Raw genomic sequence first — 17,093 nt, 5'->3', positions numbered from 1 at the left:
TCGGGGCAGGTTTGGATTGAATTAAGCCCTGATATACTCAGTCCCAGGGCGGGAAACCAGTCAGTGCCCAAGAGACTGGGGCGACTGCCCTTCGCAATCACCAGTTTGAGTACTGCCTGTTTGTCCCGGAACTGTACTCTCACGGCACACATTCCCATGACATGGATGCGGCCCGCTGAGTATGACTGCAAAGTTGCCGGGAAGGGCTCCAGAGGGGGCAACTTACCCCTGGGGAAGAATGTCCTCGCGGTCTGGTCCGACACGATAGTGAATCCCGATCCGGAGTCCACCTCCATGTCGCACAGCTGACCCTCAATCTTCACCTTGACGTGTGCCTTGCCTTGCGCTGGAAACTGCACGACCCTCCCGTTGATCTCCGTTACGTAGTTGCAGTCCTTTAGAACATGGTTTGCTGTGGCCGATCTGCGATGTTCCAGTCTAGGTGCTCCTGTCGCTCCCAACGCCGCCGATCTACAGACCCTGGCGATGAGACCTGTCTTTCCGCACGTCCGGCACATAGCATCCCGGAAACGACAACTCTTCCGCTCATGGTTTCCGCCACAACCAGGGCACCTGCCTCGGTGATCTTTGTGCACTGTGCAGGCCTGACGCACTGACTCGACCCCACGAACTGGGCTCTGGCTCGGAGTAGCCTCTAGCTCGTCCATGGCATGCGCAACTTCTATCTGTGGCTTAGGGGCCCTGCGACTGGCATCAAGCTCCTCTCTTTCATAATTCTCCGTGGCGGTGGCCTCCTTCAAGGCTGAAGCAAGGGTAACCTCTTAGGTTACCTCTTAGGCCACGATGCGTCTTCTGGCTTTCTTGCTGCTCAGACCACCGACAAACCGATCCAGGAGAGTCTCTTCCAGATCTTGGAAGTCGCAGTGCTGAGCGAGCTTCCGCAGTTCAGCTAGAAATGCAGATACAGACTCCCCAGCACGCTGCTGCCTCTTATGAAACTCCATCCGCCGGGCCATCTTGGTCTCAGTAGGCGCTAAATGGCTTGTTAGGCAGGCAAGAATATCTTTGAGAGATGTCTCACTTAGCTTCGCTGGGGCAAGCAATGCCTTGGCCAGCTTGAAGGTCTCAGGCCCACAGTAGCTCAGGAATGTGGCCCTTCTTTTGCTGGCATCGGTGATCCCTTGAGCCACTGCGAAGAACTTGAAGCGTTCGACGTAGTCTTCCCACGTGTGGGGCTCTGATGGCTGGAAGGGCTCCAATACCCTTGGACTCTCCATTGCCCTGTGGGCAGGGTCGACTTCTCAGCCGGCCAGTGAGTCTTGTTCTTAGCTACAATCTGAGGCAGGGCTGCGTTTAACCGCTCCTCAGCATTCCGGATCCCATCCTCGTCGCCAGTTGTTGTGACGTGGGGTTTGTGATTTCAGCTCTCTTGACATAATATGCTGGAGACAGTTCTCTAGTAACACTTCTTTATTAACGCAACAAGACTAAAACTTGAGGAGGGGAGAGCTACATTTATAGGGACAGGGAACAAGCTAGAAAGGATACATTTTGGAGGGAACAATATCAGGCAATCACAGTCCTGCCTTTTGGAGGCAACCAATAAGACAGAGGATCCAAATACAGCAGCTTAAATGAACCAATAGTAGCTGTACCCTCTGGAACCAAAAGGCAGTTACTTTACCCTAATGTAAATACAGACAATAATAATAGAGATATAAAATCCTTTGACTCAATACACAACACTCTATCATACTAAATTCCAAAATATTGATTTGTGGTATTAAGGCCCTGATTTGTGGTATTCAGGGGGACCTGTTTGGCATAGGAGAAATGAAAACAACTACTCACGATATGCCAAAAGCTGCTTAATTTTTTTATGACAAAATCCATGGCTTCCATCAGCTTCTGGAACCGTTCATCTTCAAGAGCAAACCACTGCCCAAAAGCCACAGGACATATCACGTTGGAGACTGAATTAGCGATGGGCATGGAGGGGTCAAGTGGTTGTCCTGCAAAATAAAGTTATACTGTACTAATGTTAGCTCAGCTGCTCCTGTTCATACTGAGAGTGGGAGTTCATGGTGGCCAAGAGAAATTTCTGGGATCTCCATTAGGAACCAAGAAAAACATACCACATTCCTTTCTAAAATGGACAGAGGTAGTACACAAATATATCTTCATACGCCAGTTCAGCACCATCACCCCTCATCACATACCCTTTGAACGTGCAAACGTGCAAAACCTCCACAAGCTGATGAGCCTCCTCTGCTACTTGGTGCTCCATGCCTTTCTTCCCCAGCCCCAGCTTCCGCATAGTAAGAACACCAAACTGTCTTTCTTGCCTCCAGGTGTGACCATTTGAAAATAAAATACCTACGAAAAATCAGTGAGAAATAAATACTTACAGAAATCAATGTGAAAAGTTGCCATCTCAGAACAAACAATGTTTACTGAAGTTCATGCCTTTGCATGTAAGAGCTGCTTAGTCTCTCTAAAGCAGAGAATTACAAGATGATGCAGAAAGGATTCTGGGTATAATTTGGAGGGAATTTAGAGGAAAAACCTATCAAGCTTCTGGTGACCCTATTGGGAAAAGAATGGAAGTAGTAGAAATGGAAGTGCTTTTCTTTTTCTCTTGATAAATTTCCATACAGGAAATGGGATCACAAGATATAAACACAGGTGTAAAATAATGAATATACAACAAGTAAATAACTATGGATTTTTTAAAATAAATGACTACAGTGGAGAGTTTCCTGTTTAAATAAAAATGAAGGATTTATTGTTTTCAATTATGGAGGAAAGGTTGGATTTTTTTTTTGCGGGGGGCGGAGAGATAAAGTCATCATCCTGGATTGGAAGAGGACTATTATTGACTCATACTGGAACGAACATTTAGAATATTTTGAATACACACATGAAGTTGATATCTGGCCAGTGAAAGACCCTGTGTGAGAGGCAGGGTGGGAGGGTGGGGGAAGAAAGGGAAGCACCCAGGTGAGAGCTGGGAGGGTCCACTCCCTTCTGTGTGAGACAAGAGTTAAGACCTACCTTTGAGAGAGGGCTTGGCATTTCTCTTTCTCTCTCTCTCTCTCTCTCTTTTCCTTTCTTTGTTTTTATTTTGGTTATTTATTTATTTGTTTTAGTCAGTATGCTGAAAAGTTTCAGCAAAGAAACCCAATTCAGCCAGTTTTCCCCACACCATTTTTAAGGATAAAATGTGTAATGTCAACCAGTTACTACTTCTACTGGTTCCACCAGGCAGGATTTTTATTGAGGGTGAATTCTGCACCATATTCTTGACAAGAATATTCTGCTTTGTTAGTTCTTCTGTAATGCTTCCTGAACACTCCCACATTATTGCTGTCTGGGGAAACTATATCTATTGCAAAAGTGCGACAAAAAGAAGTCTGTGCATATGTAGTTTTCAGTAGAAAGTTAAAGGATGTGATAGAATGGAAATGAAACTGTATGACCACCTCAAAAATCTATGCAGGCATAAATAGTATTGAAAATGGAGTTGGATGTAACCACCTTGAAATTATTATGAGCACAAATCAGGATGAATGCATAATCAAAAAGTTTTCTGGAGGAGTCCTTTGCTACATGAGTCCGTGCCTAAAAGATGTTGGAAGAGCTTGCTGAGAGAAGCAGTGTTTTGTGTTTCTTAGAGATGCCATAATCAGTGCTTTATCTCTCATTAACATTCTGCACTTGCTCCTCAGGCTTCCTGCCATGCCTTCTTGCTCTTTGAAGTTACACAGAATGATTGGTGCTGATATTATTCTTTTAATTCCTGGCAATTGAGCTGTAATGTATGTCTATGATTAAATCATAATTTCAAAAAGATGTTGGAAGAGCTTGCCGAGAGAAGCAGTGTTTTGTGCTTCTTAGAGATGCCATAATCAACCAAATCTCCACATGTGCTGAAGCCAGGTTTTCATACACCCAAACTAATGTGTCATATGATGGCATGAGGACTAGCCACACTTAATTTAAAAAGATATCCAGCGGGAAAATCCAGCTGGGAAAGGAGTCAGTGCTTTATCTCTCATTAACATTCTGCACTTGCTCCTCAGGCTTCCTGCCATGCCTTCTTGCTCTTTGAAGTTACACAGAATGATTGATATCATTCTTTTAATTCCTGTCAATTGAGCTGTAACGTATGTCTATGATTAAATCATAATTTCAAAAATGTTTCTACATGCTTCTGCTGATGAGGAATAGACATCCTGATCCACTTGGGGGATTCTGAACCTATTGTGATTCAGTCCTGCATCAAAATTTGGGATCTTTGGGGCTTAATTATGTAAGATCATGCTCACAGTACACTCATTGGAATTAATGAAACTAAATTAGTCATGTCAGGCAATTTCATCATGCCTACTCTTAAGTGAGATTATGCTCTCTATAATCCTCCCACATGTACTTAAAGACTTGTGCGTGGTGCAATATTGGTTAGCTGTTACTATGCTGTACACAAACACCTACGTGCCTCTTTTCTACTCTCCTCAGTTTCCCTGCTCTGGCCTCTGCTCCCCTGTTGATTTCAAGCCAGTGAGAGTTACTCTTGAAACTCATCATCACAATCTTCCAGGTGGAAAAATCAAAATTGGAAACAGAACTGTTAGAACCTAAAAGTAAGAATTTGTCAAGAATGTATAACTTGCTGTTGAAATGGAACACACAGGATGAAATGGTGAAATCTGTTATGATAAAATGGGCACAAGATGTTGGACACAACATTATGTTTGCTGACTGGGAACAGTTATGGACCACAGGTATGAAATTCATGGCATGTAATGCCTTAAGAGAGAATATTATGAAAATGATATATAGGTGGTACATGACCCCAGTCAAGCTTGCAAAAATATATCATTTGCCCGACAATAAATGTTGGAAATGTAAAGAAAATGAAGGTACATTCTTTCACCTTTGGTGGACGTGCCCAAGGATTAAGGCTTTCTGGGAGATGATTTATAACGAAATGAAAAAGGTATATAAATATACTTTCCTGAAAAAACCAGAGGCCTTTCTCCTGGGCATGGTCGGCCAATTGGTGCCAAAGAAGGATAGAACTTTATGTATGCAACAACAGCAGCAAGAATACTCATTGTGAAGTATTGGAAGACACAAGATCTACCCACCCAGGAAGAATGGCAGATGAAGGTGATGGAGTACATGGAACTGGCGGAAATGACTGGCAGAATCCGAGACCAGGGAGAAGAGTCAGTAGAAAAAGATTGGAAGAAATTTAAAGTCTATTTACAGAAACATTGTAAAATCAAGGAATGTTAGGGGGAGGTTGGAATGAAGCGAAGTGGTTTTAGCAATAATGCTATTAAGAGATATGTAAAAATGGATTGGTAACATGTAAAAATGTAAAGTTATAATAAACTATGATAAAGCATTAAGATAAATGCAAAAAGGGCAAGGACTTGCTGAAACAACTATTGAACCAGAATACAAAAGAGGGAGGTGTGAGGAGGTCAGGGAAATAAGTAAATGAAAGATAAGACACGGAAAGACTGAAATGTTTTTAATTGTTGTTTTATTTTATTTTTTGTATCTTGTACTTTTTGTTTTTTGTTTTTTTCTTCCTTTTTCATTTTTGTAATTGTCTTGAAACTTTAATAAATATCATATTTTTTTAAAAAAAGAAACTCATCATCACAATAAATGTAATTACCAATTACCATGTATTGTCTCCCTGCTTATTTAACTTATATGCAGAATTCATCATGCGAAAGGCTGGGCTGCATGAATCCCAAACCGGAATTAAGATTGCCAGAAGAAATATCAGCAACTTCAAACAGGCAGATGACACTGTTAGAATATTTCCGTTCCACCTTAAAAAGGGAGCAGGTTGTTGTGTCACAGCCTGCGTATTTCCTGTTCACAGGAAGTTTATGTTTTGTATATGCTTTCGTTTTCTCTCTGTGCCTGAACATTGCAGACAGGCAGTCATGTTTTTTCTTTGTTCTGATCAACGCTGAATAAAGTTGTAAATAATGCTCTCCTGAGTGCACCTTTCGTTGTGCGAACTCTGCTGAAAGAGCGTGCACCAGCCTTGGAATGTGGCATGTTATTTCTGAGGCTCGTGTCGCTAATTGACTGATACTGCATTACTACCAAAGGTCGATGGATCGCAACAGAGACAGCGTGGAGGCATGATGGCCTTTGTCTCCCTGGCAGTATCCCAGCAAAAGGTTCCGGGCCCAGATTCACGGCACTTACAGGAGAGTAAGACTGCGACAGACTGTGTGAGGTATGTGGAGAAAGGCAAAGGCTTTTCGTTGCCGCGGCAGAGTCTCTTTGAAGTCCAGCTGGTGGCGGAAGTCCTGCCGTCATGAGATGGTGCTTAGCATAGCGTAGAAAAAAGACACAAAGAGGCAGCAAGTATTTTCAGGATGGGGGGGCAGCTCCATCCTGAAGCTGGATTTTCAGGATGGAGGGGCAGCTCCTTCGACTTTGCTCTTGTCCGTTAACTTTTTATTATCCTTTGTCCTCACAAACAGCATGGTCATCTGGCAATGTATCACGTTACATCGCCTGGTAATGATGTACACTCCCATCACCATATAAGGTAATCACTGCCCAGAGGAAACACAACTCCATATATGGTTATACTGCTGCCTCACTGAGCTCTGTGAGGGACTGCGTAGCGTTACAAGCTACTACAGTGACTGCATGGATCCCGCAGGCTGGCTAATTGGCCTGGGAGTCGAGCCAAGCAGGACTCAAGATTTATGAGTTGCTGTGATAAGAAGGCATAAAGGCTCACGGCTCAAGTAAAACCCTGGAATGGAGTTTTTACAAGCCTCAGATGCTGCTCAGTGCCCCAAGCTAAATGGCCGCAACTATCAGGACTGGGCAGTGTGGTGTGAGAGCTTACTGAGACAGTTTGGAGTGTGGCATACTGTGTGTGAAGCACCTCCAGTTCCTCTGACAGATAGATGGAAGGCCCAAGATTCAAGGGCCATAGACGTAATGGTCTTGTCCGTCTCTCTGGAGGAAATTGCAACGCTGGCTGGCAACACGACAGCACGTCAGATGTGGAATGCTTTGAAAGTAGCCCATCTGCCGGTCATCCCAGCCCAGAGTTTGACTGCATCGGAGGTCCTGGTTGTTTTCCAGATCGAGAGTGATAGCAGGGATGCTGAGGGCACCGGTTGCAAGCTGCAGGGGGAGCTGACTGTGATGTCATCCCAGGCAGCATTCCAGCCTCCAGGGGGAGCCAAGGAGTCGGCAGCTGAGAGCTCTGTTTCTCATGAGAACCAAGTTCATCGTCTTTGCGGAGGCCGGAAGGCCAGAAGTAAACAGAGACAGATGCCTGCAGATGGCCCGAAGCAGAAGGGGGTGGAAAGCCCACGTCAGGGAAAAACAAGGCTTTTTTAGCTGGCACTGCTTCACCGAAGGCCAAAGGCAAATTTGATGGCCAGGAGCAGGGGGGCAAGCAGCAGCAGCCCAAGCCAGTGGAAAACAAGGTTCTGTTTGCTGGCACTGCATCCCCAAAAGTCAAAGGAAGATTTATTGTTGACTCTGGAGCTACCTGCCATCTATCAAAGGATCGGCATCTTTTTATCTCCTTCACACCTCAAGATGGAGAGATCCACCAGGCTGATGGAAAGACGTTGCGAATTGCAGGAGTCGGGACTGTGAAACTGGCAAGTATGCACACAACCATCAAAGATGTACTTTATGTTCCAGATTCTGCAGACAATTTGCTCAGTGTCCCACAGCTGACTGGGTGTGGCTTTGAGATTTGCTTCAAGAGGAGCGTCTGTGTCATCAGGAAAGGCAAAGAGGACATTTTGCATGCAAAGTTTATAGATGGTTTGTTCTGTATAACTTATGATGACAATGGTGTTGCTGTGTCTAATGTTGATTCTTGCTGTGTTGCACAAACTAACAAAGTTCTTCATGCAGGATGTATTCACGAGGCACACAGAAGATTTGGTCACATGTCTTGGCAGGCGCTGGCCAAGATGCCTGGATTGGTTCAGGGTTTGAACATCAAGCCCTGTAAGTATCACATGAAATGTGTATCTTGTGCAGAGAACAAGGTGAAGGTTGCTCCAAAAGGCAAGTAGTCTAGCAGGCAGTCTTCCAAACCCTACCAGCTAGTCCATGCAGACCTGGTTGGTCCACTTGCGCCCTCTGTGGGTGGAGCAAGGTACTTCGTGGTTTTAATTGACTCTTTTTCCAGGTACATTCATGTGTTTATGCTCCAGCAGAAATCAGAAGCATTTCCTAGGTTCAAGGCATTCTGTGCTTGGTTGGAGAATGTTCACAGTAAACATATTGGCTGTTTGTTTACTAATTAAGAGGCTGAATTTACTTCTCGGCAGTTTGAAGCTTTCCTGACTGAGAAGGGAATCCAGCATAGCCTCTCAAGTCCTGGATCCCCATGGGAGATTTGTGAGCAAGCAAAGCAAACATTGCTTCAAGGCATGAAAACCTTGTTGCATGATGCCAATCTCCCTGAGAAGTTTTGGGGGGAGTCTTTGAACTTGTTTGTTTATACTTTTAACAGGAGACTGTCATCACCTATTGGTTGTACTCCTTATGAGAAGATGTTTGGTAAGAAACCTTACGTCAAGCACATGAGAATCTTTGGTTCTGACATGTGGGTACACACCCCACAGAGCAACAAGCTTGGGAAGTGTGGGGCACATGGTTTGTTCATGGGGTACAAAAAGGGTGCATACAGGGTATGGATGACTGATTCTAAATCCATTAAGTTCACAAAGAGTGTTGAGTACAATCCTAAGTGGTGGGAAAATGTGGGAATTTTCCAGAGTTACCCAGAGGAAGATCAAGGTGATGTAAAAAAAGCAGATAATGTTGAGGTAAAAGAGGAAGCTGAGGCTGATGATGATGATGATGATCAGAGTTTGGATTCCAGCTCAGTGGGCGGCGCTGCTGCTGGTGTCAGCGACAGTGATGACTCAGCAGACTACAAGAGCGCAAAGGCCTCAGTCAGACCATCTGATGTGACAATGAACTGGAAGAACCACTGTTCACCATTGGTCAATTTTCTCCTAAGAAGGAGGGGATGAGTGAAGAAGACTTTCGTCTAGTACGCAGATCTGAAAAGGCGACAAAAGGCAAACCTCCAAAGAGATTTGCTGATGAGTTTGCTAAGACGGCAACTGCTGTTCTTAGTAGCTCAGAGAAGGTGTGGGAACCTTCAAGCTTCAAAGAGGTTCAGGAGTTAACCTCTAAAGATGCTGAGCCTTGGCTTAATGCCATGAAGGCTGAAGTTGATTCCTTGAACAGGAACCAAACTTGGGAGCTGGTACCGGTAGACCCAAGAATGAGACTGGTTGGCAGCAAATGGGTCTTCAAGGCCAAGACAGACCAGAATTGCAAGGTTGTCAGACACAAAGCCAGATTGGTTGCCAGAGGTTTTTCACAGGTACCAGGACAGGATTACCACGAGACCTACTCACCCACCGTCAAGTATGAGAGCATTCGGCTGATGCTCAAGATTGCTGCAGAGGAGAAACTGCACGTTTCCCATCAAGACATTAATATAGCTTTTTTGTACAGGGTTTTGGGGGAGGAGCTGTATATGCTTCCACCTGATGGAATGCAGATACAGAAGGGAATGGTCTGTAAACTTCGGAAATCCTTATATGGTCTCAAGCAGAGTGCCAGGTGTTGGAACACAAAACTCACTGAGTCATTGCTTTCTCTAGGCTTTCACCAGGGCAAAGCTGATCCATGTGTGTTTGTCAAAGAGGAGGGGCAAAACAAACCGTATTGTTTATGTTTTGTTGATGATCTTCTGATGTTTTGGAAGAATCAAGCTTTGTACCAAAGCACCCTAGCTCAGCTGAAGGAGCACTTTGACATGAAGGATCTTGGTGAGGTATCCAACTATCTTTCTCTGCAGGTGGAGAGGGACCGAGCAGGTAATTTTCTGGTACACCAAACACAGAAAATTGCTGATGTTTTAACCAGGTTGAATTTGGTTGGTGCAAACCCAGCAGACACACCGATGGTGACAGGTTACCAGGTAGATAGTACTGCTGAAGCGTTTTCTGACACTACGCTGTACAGATGCATTCTAGGCAAGCTGAATTTCATTGCTAGATGTTCAAGACCTGACATAGCTATAAGCACTAACCTGCTTAGTAGACATGCTAACAATCCTACTGTTCAGGATTGGAAAGCTCTGAAGCGCATAGCCCGCTATTTGAAAGGGACTTTGCACTACAGGCTGAGGTTCACCAGTCAGAAGACTGGAGGTCTTGAAATCTTTGCAGATGCTAGTTTTGGAAGTGACACCACAGATGGTACAAGCACTTCTGGAGTATGCTACATGTACAACCACTGTCTGTTTGACTGGTTGTGCAAGAAGAAGACGACAGTAAGCCTAAGTTCCTGTGAAGCAGAACTCAATGCTCTGTCATATTCACTCATGGATTGTGAATGGTTGATGCAACTGTTTAAGGACATCAGAGTTTTTGTGAAATGTCCTATACAAGTGTATCAAGACAATAGATCCTTTATGGCTTTTCTGAACTCAGAGAGTTGCAAGCAAAGAACCAAGTACTTGCAGATTAAGCTACATCGTGCAAGAGAGTGTATTCAGAAAGGACTCATTCAGGTGTCCTACATGGCAGGAAATGAAATTCCTGCTGATCTGTTGTCTAAGGTTGTTAACAGAGAACAACTTAAAGTTTATGTACAGAAGTTGCAATTGGGTTGAACCACAGGTACTACAGGTTACACGGAAAGGTGGAGGATGTTAGGATATTTCCGTTCCACCTTAAAAAGAGAGCAGGTTGTTGTGTCACAGCCTGCGTATTTCCTGTTCACAGGAAGTTTATGTTTTGTATATGCTTTCGTTTTCTCTCTGTGCCTGAACATCGCAGACAGGCAGTCATGTTTTTTCTTTGTTCTGATCAACGCTGAATAAAGTGGTAAATAATGCTCTCCTGAGTGCACCTTTCATTGTGTGAACTCTGCTGAAAGAGCGTACACCAGCCTTGGAATGTGGCATGTTATTTCTGAGGCTCGTGTCACTAATTGACTGATACTGCGTTACTACCAGATGTCGATGGATCGCAACGGAGACGGCGTGGGGGCATGATGGCCTTTGTCTCCCTGGCAGTAGCCCAACAGACACAACCTTGATGGCAGAAAGTGAGGAGGAATTAAAGAACCTTTTAATGAGGGTGAAAGAGGAGAGCGCAAAATATAGTCTGAAGCTCAATATCAAAAAAACAAAGATCATGGCAACTGGGCCCATCACCTCCTGGCAAATAGAAGGGGAAGAAATGGAAGCAGTGAGAGATTTTACTTTCTTGGGCTCCATGATCACTGCAGATGGTGACAGCAGTAACGAAATTAAAAGACTCCTGCTTCTTGGGAGAAAAGCAATGACAAACCTAGACAGCTTCTTAAAAAGCAGAGACATCACCTTGCCAACAAAGGTCCGTATAGTTAAAGCTACAGTTTTCCCAGTAGAGATGTATGGAAGTGAGAGCTGGACCATCAAGAAGGCTGATCGCCGAAGAAGTGATGCTTTTGAATTATGGTGCTGGAGAGCTCTTGAGAGTCTCATGGACTGCAAGAAGACCAAACCTCTTCATTCTTAAGGAAATCAGCCCTGAGTGCTCACTGGAAGGACAGATCGTGAAGCTGAGGCTCCAATACTTTGGCCACCTCATGAGAAGAGAAGACTCCCTGGAAAAGACCCTGATGTTGGGAAAGATGGAGGGCACAAGGAGAAGGGGACGACAGAGGATGAGATGGTTGGACAGTGTTCTCGAAGAGATGAACATGAGTTTGACCAAACTGCGGGAGGCAATGGAAGACAGGAGTGCCTGGCGTGCTCTGGTCCATGGGGTCACGAAGAGTTGGATACGACTAAATGACTAAACAACAACAAGAAGAAGAAGATAACTCTTGTTAGAATAATTAGAATATTAGAAGAAGCAAGGCCTGCTCACAGGTGCCAGGCCACAGCAACTCTTTTCAGTAGGCTTTTCCCCCATGAGGCAGTTGTGGAGAGTGAACATCCCCTCCTTCCCACAGCTGTTTAGCTCTCCTCCTTCCCCAGGTCCTTTCCATGCTATCTAAGACTCCACTGAATTGCCCTTCTCTGCTCCTCCCTCTTCATCCCTCTTCTGGTCCTGGGAGACACCGGGAGAGGGGAGCTTGTTGCAGCAGGAGGGGGAGACACCCTGGTTCCTTCACTAGCCTGGCTCATCTCTGCCTCTTGGCCTCTCCTATCTCCTACTTCTGCCTCTGCTTCTGCTTCTGGACTTTTCTCTGCCACACACTGTCCCTGTCTGATCATCAATTCCCAGGCTCTCAGTCTTCATCCCTTGGAAATTCCCCAGATTGTACCTCCCACCATTTCTTGGTGTTCAGCCAGTGCATGCCATCATGCCTCAAAACCCTCAATGATCCCTGGCATATGGACTTGTGGCCATAACATATGTGCTTGACTCATGGTTCATTAGGTTCCAATGAGAAACAGAGATTGTACTAATTACGACTATGGTTACTACTTCATTGTGGGGCGGGACATCCGTGTTTGAAAGATATTTTGATTATTATTATTGCACCTCCTCCATTTTGGCCTTGCATCTTATAGATCAGATGCTACTGTAATTTGCCATGTTGATTTGGTAGTGTGGGCCAGCTACAGGCCTTCTTGAATGGCACAGGTCTTCTTAATCTTTGTAAATCTGGTTCTTGGGATGGGTTGTGGGTGGAAAGTGCTTCTGACTCCACGTTAGAGTTCCATCAGTGGAGAAGGACAAGGACAGTGCTTCTTAGAAACCGACTTAGAGCAGAAATATTTGTACTGTAATCACTCTCTGAAAGCAATGTATGATCCGAACTGCCTACATGCTCTGCTTACCCCAGTGGGTGTCTACATTTGGTTCCAGGTCATGGCATTCCCCCAGGTCCCAGTGAATTGTAGAGTTGTAAGGGACCCTGAGGGCCATCTAGTCCAACTCCCTCCAATGCTGGAATCTCAGCTCAAGACATCCATGACACATGGCCATCCAACTTCTGCTTAAATACCTCCAAGGAGGAGAGTCCCCATCTCCCAAGGGAGACCATTCCACTGTCAAAAAGCTCTTACTGTCAGTAAGTTTTTCCATATGTTTATTTCTGAATCTTCTTTTTTGTAACATGAAGCCATTGATTTGAGTCCTACCCTCCAGAGCAGGGCTGGATCAATACATATCAAAGAAGCAATTCAGTTAAACACATTGTATTTTTTAAATTATTGTTCAGTTTTACAATTAACATTCACATTCAAATAAAAGTCATAATCATAAACATATACGATTCTCTGAATCCTTGGACTTCCCTGAGCTGAGATTCCATGGATTCCATTCAACTGCATCATATAATGTTCTCCAGTTTTTCCTAAAATTCCATTCTTACCATAGTTCTTGTTACATTACAAGTGTTGTTACATTGCTGTCAATGTTTTTAATTGTGTACAGTGTTCTCCAAGGGAACTTACAAATTTTCCCCATTCCTTATTAAAGTTATTCTTCTTGGTTTCTAATCTTTCCTGTCATTTTTGCCATTTTGGCGTAGTCCATCATTTTTATCAACCATTCCTCTCTGGTAAGGACTTTATCTTTTTTCCTTCTCAGAGCCAAAAGTATCGGCGCTGCTGTCGTCACATACATAGTCGTTTCTGCTCCTTTGGTATTTTTACACCTTAGATTCCTAGTAAAAATGCTTCTGGATTTCTTCACAAAGGTTATTTTAAATATTTTTTCCAACTCATTATATATCATTTCCCAAAATGCTTTTGTTATCTTGCAGGTCACCATGTATGCTGGAGGGTGCCTTCTTTATCTTTACATATCCAACAAATATTTGTAGCAGTTCTATACATTTTTGCTAATTTAGTAGGCGTTAGGATACCACGATACATCATTCTCACAAAGTTTTCCATGTATAGCATGCTGTGAATTTTAAATCTTCCCTCCATAACTTTCCCAAAGATGAGAATGGTATATTATACCCAATATCTCTTGTCTATTGTGTCATCACTGATTTAACTTATTCATCTTTAGCATACTTTTTTGCTCCTAGAAAGTAAGGGAAAATGCCTGTGCGTGTTACGGAGCGAATGCACTGGATCGGAGTCAGTCAAGCAAAGCGGGAGCCGCTTGCAGGGCTTTGCACGGCTCTAGCTTTGCTTGCTTTACAGCCAGGAGGAGGGGCTCTCTGAAGGTAAGCAAAGCGAGAGCCGCTTACACGCTCTATGAGGCTCTCGCTTTGCTTGCTTTAAAGCGACCTATGGCTCGGAGGAGGTGGCGAGGAGGGAGGGAAGGAGAGCCATGGCAGCAAAGCGGGCAACAGCCGCTTACACGGGAGGAGGGACAGACGGGAGCCATAGCGAGCTGGGAGGAGGCAGGCAGTTCAAAGCCAGCAGGCACTTTTAAAGTAGCCAGCAACAGCTGCTGCAGCCTCAGCTAGCAAAGGTCCACGCACTCTCTAAACAGAGCAGTGAGGCTGCAGAGGGACAGGAGGGCTTGGATCAGGAAGGACAAAATTTAAGCAACCAGCAGCAAAAAAAAACCCCAACCTGGAGCTCTCAGTCATGAGCGCAGTGAAAACCGGGAAGTAAAAAAAAAAGGCTGGGGAGGGCACGGGATGAGGGAGAGGGGAAAACTAGGCAAATCCCCCGCTTCTCAGCTGTTTTCAGGCAGGATAGATTTTAGCATTGTCTGGGTCCTAGTGCCCCTATCGCTTTTTTGTGCTCCATTCTATTGCTGCTGGTGGCTGCTTATCACTGATACCAGTAGCCACGTGTACAAACAAAGTAGAAGGCTGCAAGGAGGAGCGTTTTTTACACAGCTAATGGCGAATCCCCTGCAATCCAAGTCCTCCTCACTTGCTCAAATCTATTCTGCCTCAAAACACAGAAAGATATATCTAAATTTGTCTGGCAGGGCAAAAAGCCCAGAATTAAGTTTAAGATATTAACAGACGCGAAAGAAAGAGGGGGCTTTGCCCTGCCAGACTTAAAGTTGTACTATGAAGCCGCAGCTTTCTGCTGGCTAAAAGACTGGCTACTTCTCAAAGACACTGACGTACTGGACCTGGAAGGTTTTAACAATGCTTTTGGTTGGCATGCATACTTATGGTATGACAAAGTTAAGATCAATAAGGCCTTTAAGAACCATATTGTCAGGAAAGCAGTGTTTAACGTCTGGACAAAATATAAAGACTTATTGGAAAATAAAACTCCAAGGTGGCTTTCACCTCTGGAAGCTAAGGCCCGAAAAAGACCCAATATGGAGGCCAAATGGCCAAAATATTGGGAAATATTAGAAAAAGATGGAGACAATTGGAAATTGCAGAGTTTGGAGAAAATGAAGGATAAGGTGCGAGACTGGTTACATTATGCTCAGATTAAAGAAGTTTTTAAAAATGACAAAAAGTTAGGGTTCCAGGTGGAGAAATCGAAGTTAGAAACAGAATTGTTAGAACCAAAGACTAAGGTACTATCTAGAATGTATAACTTGCTGTTAGAATGGAATACACAAGACGAAATGGTTAAATCAGCTATGATAAAGTGGGCACAGGACATTGGGCATAACATTATGTTTGAGGACTGGGAAAGGTTGTGGACCACTGGGCTGAACTTCACCGCATGTAATGCTCTGAAGGAAAATGTAATGAAAATTATATATAGATGGTACATGACCCCAGTTAAACTCGCCAAAATATACCATTCGTCTGATAATAAATGTTGGAAATGTAAAGAAAATGAAGGAACATTCTTTCACCTCTGGTGGACATGCCCTAGGGTGAAGGTCTTCTGGGAAATGATATATAATGAGCTGAAAAAGGTATTTAAATATACCTTCACTAAGAAACCAGAGGCCTTCCTTCTGGGTATTGTCGGCCAGAAGGTGTTAAAGAAGGACCGAACATTCTTTATGTATGCAACAACGGCAGCAAGGATACTCATCGCAAAAAACTGGAAAACTCAAGATCTACCCACACTGGAAGAGTGGCAGATGCAGCTGATGGACTATATGCAACTGGCCGAGATGACCGGCAGAATCCGTGATCTGGGAGAAGAGAAGATGGAGGAAGACTGGGAGAAATTCAAGATGTATCTACAAAAACATTGTAATTTGGTTGAATGTTAAGAAGGATGCTAGATTATAAAAAATTGGCCACCACTAAATTAGATTTAAATTTGATGATAAGTGAGATTAAAGAAAATATAAAATTTTTTGGAAGAAGTGCTAGATTATATTTGAATGAGTGGACATGAGATTGTAAACAAGTTGATAATTTGTCTGGAAAAAACTTTTAACGATGTAAATGGGAGCGGGAGACGTGAGGGAGTCCAAAGAAGTGATGAAATTATGTTTGTGACAGAAGTAAGACTGTTTATTATTTGTGCATTGATATTTAAAAACTTTAATAAATATTTATATATATATAAAAAAATATTCTGCCTCAAAACAAGGAGCAGAAGGAACAGGCTGCAAACTGTTAAATGGAAAAAAACCCCAGGCACAGGGCAAATACCTTAAGTATACCTTTAAAGCAACAGTGCTCTTTTCCTCCCCGCTCAGCTCCCCGAAAAGCTCCTCCACCCACCCCACGTGTGCTCCTTGTCCCTTGCATGCTTTTACTTCCTCCCCACTTAAAACGTGGTTACAAAGCATGGATCCTCAGGATTTTTGCACTGGGTCACCCCAAATTCACCATCAGATCACATAGCATGTCCATGGTTACAGCCTGCACCAAAAAACACACACGCACCCACTGTTTCATGGGGCCGCAATGGCGCAAAAACGTGGTTACAAAGCATGGAGCCACATGGATCCTCAGGATTTTTGAACTGGGCTACCCCAACTCACCATCAGATCACATGTCTGTGGCCACAGCATGAACCACAAAAATCATACATCCACTGTTTCATTTAGACTTTTTTTTCTTGTTTTCCTCCTCTAAAAACTATGTGCGTGTTACAGTCAGGTGCGTGTTATAGAGCGAAAAATATGGTACATAGAAAGAGCTTTATCTTTACAAATGTAGCCTAGTCCCAGGAGAAAACTATTACTTCCCTTAATCTGGACACTATATATCTGCTGATGCAGCCTATA

The sequence above is a fragment of the Podarcis erhardii genome (genome assembly GCF_964252035.2).
Source record: "Podarcis erhardii genome assembly, chromosome: 5".
NCBI lineage: Eukaryota > Metazoa > Chordata > Lepidosauria > Squamata > Lacertidae > Podarcis > Podarcis erhardii.
The sequence above is the reverse complement of the archived record's forward strand: the minus strand, read 5'-3'. Positions refer to the sequence as shown.